Raw genomic sequence first — 6,329 nt, 5'->3', positions numbered from 1 at the left:
AATGGAAAGTATACTCAAATAGATCCTCAAAAATCACTCGTTCGCAACCAATTGACATAACTGATTAATTTTTTAAGATTGATTTTCTAGAATTTAAAAAATAGGGTTTTTGATTTTAATAAAGAATTTAGAAGAGTGAAAGCGAGAGAAAGAGAAAGAAAGAATACAATTATCATATACTCCGTTGTTGATAGAAATTGATATATGGCATGGTCTTCAATTTTCATATAATAAAGATAGAGAACCAGGGACTATATAATGGAGTTTGTACTGTGTTTTCTTGTTAAAGAGAAGTAGATCAAGTGTTTAGTCAGTTAGGTGAGAATGAGAATATTCTAGAAAACTCAAGGCCTTGTTTGTTAAACGATGAATATATACATTATCTACTCCATAAATATTTTGATCTACTCCGTATATATTACTGGTATGTATGAGATCATGTGGGCGAATAACGAATTATTGTATTGATTTATATTTTTGTATTATTTATGATATTAAATATTAATTACGGAGTAACATTGTGTAAAATGGTAAAAAAGAAAGTAGCTGAATACATATAATTACACAAAAATTATATATTATTACGAGGGTATAATAGTCAATTTTATCATTCAGATTTTTTTATTCAGTGCAAAAAATAAACAAAATTAATCATTCACTCACTTCTGCATATAGTCATCCATATCCATACTGTCATCTATATGCATAAAGAACTTAATGAAAAAACAAGTAAACAGGCCCTAAGTTAAACATGTGAGAAACACATGATGGATAGTTTGGTACCACAATTATCTTGTCCAATTGCTTTGTTCACTTATTACAACCCGATTCTTAAGCATGGAGTGGAGCAGTTTATGGTTACGGTTAAAGAAGTTGGAGTACATGGTTAGTTATAAACTAGATATATTTTACTTAATTTTAGTTCTGGAAAGATAATGGGTTTACATTGGTAACAGGTCAAACATGTGTGAAAATGGGTTTACATTTCATTGGTAACAGGTCAAATGCCATAATCAAAAGTTAATTAAATTTTAAAAGTTGCTGAAAGCCCGAAGTATAAACAAGTGATTAAGTAAATAGTTCTTTAGTTGATGAAGTTCTAAATAAAGTGATAAAGTGTTAGGTTAACCCAGCCCGATTTTTATTTTGTCACCCATTACAATAATAACTTATGTGTCCTATTTCTCAGCATGAACATTTTGTCACCAATAAGTTATAGAGGCCTCACCAACATGTAAATTTAATTGATCCTGCGCATACCCAAAATTTTCTATACTGAATCTTGTTATTTCTCAAGATACTACTAACAACTCCCACTACTCCAAGAAAACGGATGAAATTAATTGTTGAAGCTACACAGGGATTTTGTAAGTTTCGTCACTTTAATTGAATTAGTCATCTAATATTCATCTAAATGTCTTGAATACCCTACAATATTCTATCTATTAAGTAGATATAGGGAATTTGTGAAGTCCATGTTGTTATTTGGTGAATTATATATAATATATAATTTCCAAGAAATCTGGTGTAATGTGTTATAAGAAAGAAAAAAAAAATGCTCATCATGTATTTCTCACGTATTTAATTTAACTGGTAATGACTAACGATTGTTAAATCCCGAGACCATTCGTGATTTATGTTAAAAAGTTGGTACCAAAAGTTATGTTTTAAACTTTTATCCTTATCTTGATTTCTGGTACAAAATTTGAGGATGAATCATTAAAAGTTTTTTTTCTTTAAAAATATATGTAAATATGTAATAAAATTAACTTTTTAACTTCAATACAAAATATAAATAAAAATACTTGTTAAATACGGAGTATTAAACATGAGTTTTGTATAATGAATTTGGAAAAAAGTAAAATAAATAAACCTACAACTCAATACCTCATCCACCACCACTTAATACCTCACCCACCATTTTCCCCCTTTCTTCCTTAATCCCCAATTTCTACATATCTGCATCATCACCATTGGACTGCAATTCCCTATTTTAAACCCTACACCACAAAAAAAACCTAATTAACTTTCACTATATGCAAACTCCCAAAATGATCATCAATCTCTAAATCTTCTAAAATCATAAAACCCTGACACTACTTTTCAACAATACACTTTAAAAAGGAGGTTGCATGTTGCAATATGGGCCAATGGATGAATGTCTTTGACCTCAAGCAGTGGAAAAAGAGGGAGGGATATAACTGGCGTTTACCACAAGTGGCAAAACAAGGTAAGATTCATATCTTTTGTGTCTTATGTACTCGCGTTATTTAGGTTTGATTAGTGTATCAGTTTTTTGTGCATCTATATAATTTAGATAGTAAAACACATCTAAATGTACTAAATTATTTACCTCGACTAAAGTGAATTTTTTCAATGGTTAGTAGAAAGTGAATATTTATTCTGGAACAAATTTAAATGCCTAAGTGGTTACTATTTTTAAGACAAAAAAAAGTCAAAATTAATTAACGTAACAAAAGTAAAAACTAACTATTTATTTGTTATTCTTAATTGTTTAAAGTGATAAGGTTTTCAATCAGGGGTGGTCAGTATTTGGTTTGAAACCGTGGAACCCGAAAATCAAACCGAAACCAAACCGGGAAAAAAGCAAACCGAATTTAAAAAACGGTTTTCGGATCGAGTCAAACCGAAACCGAATTTGAATTCGGTTTTCGGTTCGGTGTTCGGTTTTGAAAATTCTGAATTCGGTGTAACCGAAAACCGAATTCAAAACCGATTTCAAAATTTTTATTTATTTAATTTGTATAGTATATGTTTTAATGTCATTATAATTTAGGATCCAATCAATAAAATATGTTCTCACGCATATGACAATTTGGTAGCTCATATTATAATTATGTTACTCATATTAATATGTTATTCTTCTTAATAACAGAAGCAGTAAACGTCATAATTAAGCTGTAAATATTAATAAATCATCGAATTGTTGACAATTTAATAGTACATCGTTGTTTTAGGATATAAATAAATAAGACATTAGTAACGCCACAATTAAACTATCATCGTTATCATTGTTCTAGTTTTTTCATAATATTCGGTTTTAACCGAAAACCGAACCGAATCCGAATTCGGTTTTCGGTTCGGTTCGGTTTTAACTTTGAATTCGGTTTTCGGTTCGGTTTTCGGTTTTGCCCAAAAAAGTTTCAAAACCGAATACACCGAACCGAATAAACCGAACTAACCGAAAACCGAACCGATGAACACCCCTATTTTCAATAGTGAGGTGATATTTTCAAACTTGAATTTGATTGATCCACACAAATTTGGAATTATTTTCCTAAAATATCCACCTCCCTTTTCAATATTCGGGTTAACCTTTTAGGCGATTGTTTATACTTTGTTGTTTTTAATTGTTTGTTATACACATTAGTTAAAACTAGTTATTGAACCCTCGCTTCGCGCCGGGGGTTCGATTTTTAATGTATTTTATTGCGTTTAGTAAAATTATTTTGTGGCTAACGATGATGTCGTTGAAGCGCAACTTGAGTCGAACTAAAAGGTATAACCCGTGAGAGATTTAAATGTTATTTTAAATTAACAATATATGTGCATCTCCACGTTTCGCTATGGAATTGTCGACTTTTAAAAATTTAACGCAAAATCAACGTGTATGAAAAGTACCCCAAATATTTAGCGTTTTATAAAAAGCGTCCGTTTTGCGTATAGCTAGTGACATTGTGTTCCTAAAATTATTTCGAGTTTAACGATGGTGTCGGAAAAATTTAACTCGTTGCGAGCGAGAAGATATGACCCGTTGAATATTTGGGTGGAGTTTATTTAAGATTTTTTATGAACATGGTTATTTGACACTGTACCCCCTGTTTGGGGGTCGATTTGAATTTTTCAAAAAAGTGTGGGGCCTTTGTTGGTAAAATGAAATTTAGTTAAAATTAAAAAAAAAAGTAAAAAGTCGAAAATGACCCTGGTACTATTCATAACTGTTGTCTATTAGTTAGTATGTAAATTATCTATTTATAAAAAAAAATTATTAACCTACTAGGGAAAAAAAAATTTAAAACTGAAATGCATATTACATTTAATAGATAATACATAGTACAGAAAAGAAAAAAAAGTCAATATGATGTTGATGTTTAAATTGATTAAAGTAGGAGGGTTGGGATATTTGTTGTCGCACCAGTTGTACTAGGATCATCACCCCGAGTGACAAATTCTGTTGAACGTTTAAAAGCTTTCATGGCACACTCTAGAGGAGAAATAATGCCAACGACGGCTTCAATAGCTTCACTTATTACCTTTGCTAAGATTCGTAAATGAGAATGTTTAACAAAAGCTCCCAAAGCAAAACTTATAGCAGCACCCAACATGTGTAAAGATGTAACCTGTATACTAGTGTTCGTATGAGTAATTGCACATGTTGCTTCCATTAAGGCGAGTGAAGCTTTGATACATGTTTTTGTGATGTCAAACGTTAGATCATCACCGACAGTAACGATAGTAATCATCGTATCCATAACTTTTATAACGGAATCCATAACCGTATGAATATCACCAACTGCCTCGTGAACATGTGACTCACTGGCCAGTATTGCCTCTCTTTAATAGTTGTCACTGTAACCGACGATGCAGTGTAAAGTGGAAGTGCATTTTCATTATTGAGGGTTGCTAGAGAACTTTCAAGTATAACTATATTAATGGTGTAATTTTAGTACTAGCGATCGAACGTAAAGATGCGCTAAATTGAGATGCTACATGTTGAAGTAGAACAACATTGTCAATTATGTGAAAATTAGCAAGTGACGTCTTAAGATTAGCTAGACTTGTGTTTTCATGAACCAGAGTTGGCATATGACCAAGAAAACGTTTCATGTTGGTGAAAAGGAAGATGATGAAATAATAGCTTAAAGGTAGATTGCAGAATGTTGTTTGAGAGTAATTGTGACGAGTGAGAGAAAAAGACAGTAATAGTAAAGTGTTAACGGTAACGGTGTAACTCTGTGAGTTATTTTGTAAAACTATATATTACAAAAACTTTACCCCAAACTCTATTACCATTACTCTCTTTATCTCCTACCAATCACAATTACCATTAAACAACTTTCTTCAATCCACCTCTATACTATTTTTTTCTTCATAATCTACCGAGGTTCATCAAAATCATTACACAAGTCTAGGTATTCTTGAGTTGTTACGTTCTAATGTTCAAATAACTCACAATGTTGTCCTACTTTAAAATGTATCATTTCAATCTAACGCATCTTGACGTTTAGTCGCTAGTACTAAAAATACATTACTCAAAAATTTATAAAAAAGCTTAAAATTTCCTAGTAACCCCAACAATGAAAATGTACTTCAACTTTACATTGCATCTTCAATTATTGTGACCGTCATTAAAGAGATGCAATAGAGGCTAGTAAGGCACAAGTTCACGAGATAGTGAGTGATTTTCACACGGCTATGGATTTCGTTATAAATGTTATGGATACAATTGTTATAATCGTCGTTAATGTCTATGATGATTCAACATTTGACATGGCTCAATCTTGTATCAAAGGTTCATTTGCCTTAATGGAAGCAACGAGTGCAATTGCTCATGTTAGTGCCAGTATACATCTTTACTACATCTTTACGGGTGCTGCTATAACTACATAAAGCTTTCGTTACATATGAGAATCATTCTCATTTACGTATGTTAGCAAAGGAAACCAGTGATGCTATTAAGGCCGCAACTGACACTATTTCGCCTTCAGAGTGTGCCACAAAAACTTTTAAACGCCCAATAAAATATGCCCCTTGAGGTGATGGTTCTAGTACAATTGATGCAGACATTGATATAGTATTCTTTTAATCAGTGCATGTTTGTTAGAGGTATTTCGTTGTTTGACACAAAAGGAAAGACAAAAAATATTTCACCCCTCCTACTCCAATGAATTCAAACGTCAACATCATGTTTGAATCTTTTCTTTTTCCTTTTTGTATTAATCATTAAATGTAACATGCATTTTTGTGAGGTTATATGCATTTCCTTAATAGTTTTTTTAATCTTATAATACGTTAATAATTTATTTAATAAATAGATAATTTGAACTATAAAGTATGGGGGATGATTCTCACACACACTTTTTTGATCCTCACACACCATTTGAGTATTATTAGAAGAGTAAAAGGTTAAAATAGGTGTGTGAGGATCAAAAAAGTGTGTGTGAGAATCATCCCCCATAAAGTATATGACATATAATTAAAAATAACAAATGGAAATGGCCATGGATGAATCCGGTTTGGCTGCATACAACAGAGTATAAACACTCGTCTTACTGGACAACCCGGATAACTCGAACATTGAAACCCCA

The sequence above is a fragment of the Rutidosis leptorrhynchoides genome, chromosome 8, assembly GCF_046630445.1.
Source record: "Rutidosis leptorrhynchoides isolate AG116_Rl617_1_P2 chromosome 8, CSIRO_AGI_Rlap_v1, whole genome shotgun sequence".
NCBI classification, from domain to species: Eukaryota; Viridiplantae; Streptophyta; class Magnoliopsida; order Asterales; family Asteraceae; genus Rutidosis; species Rutidosis leptorrhynchoides.
This window is presented reverse-complemented; position numbering follows the sequence as displayed.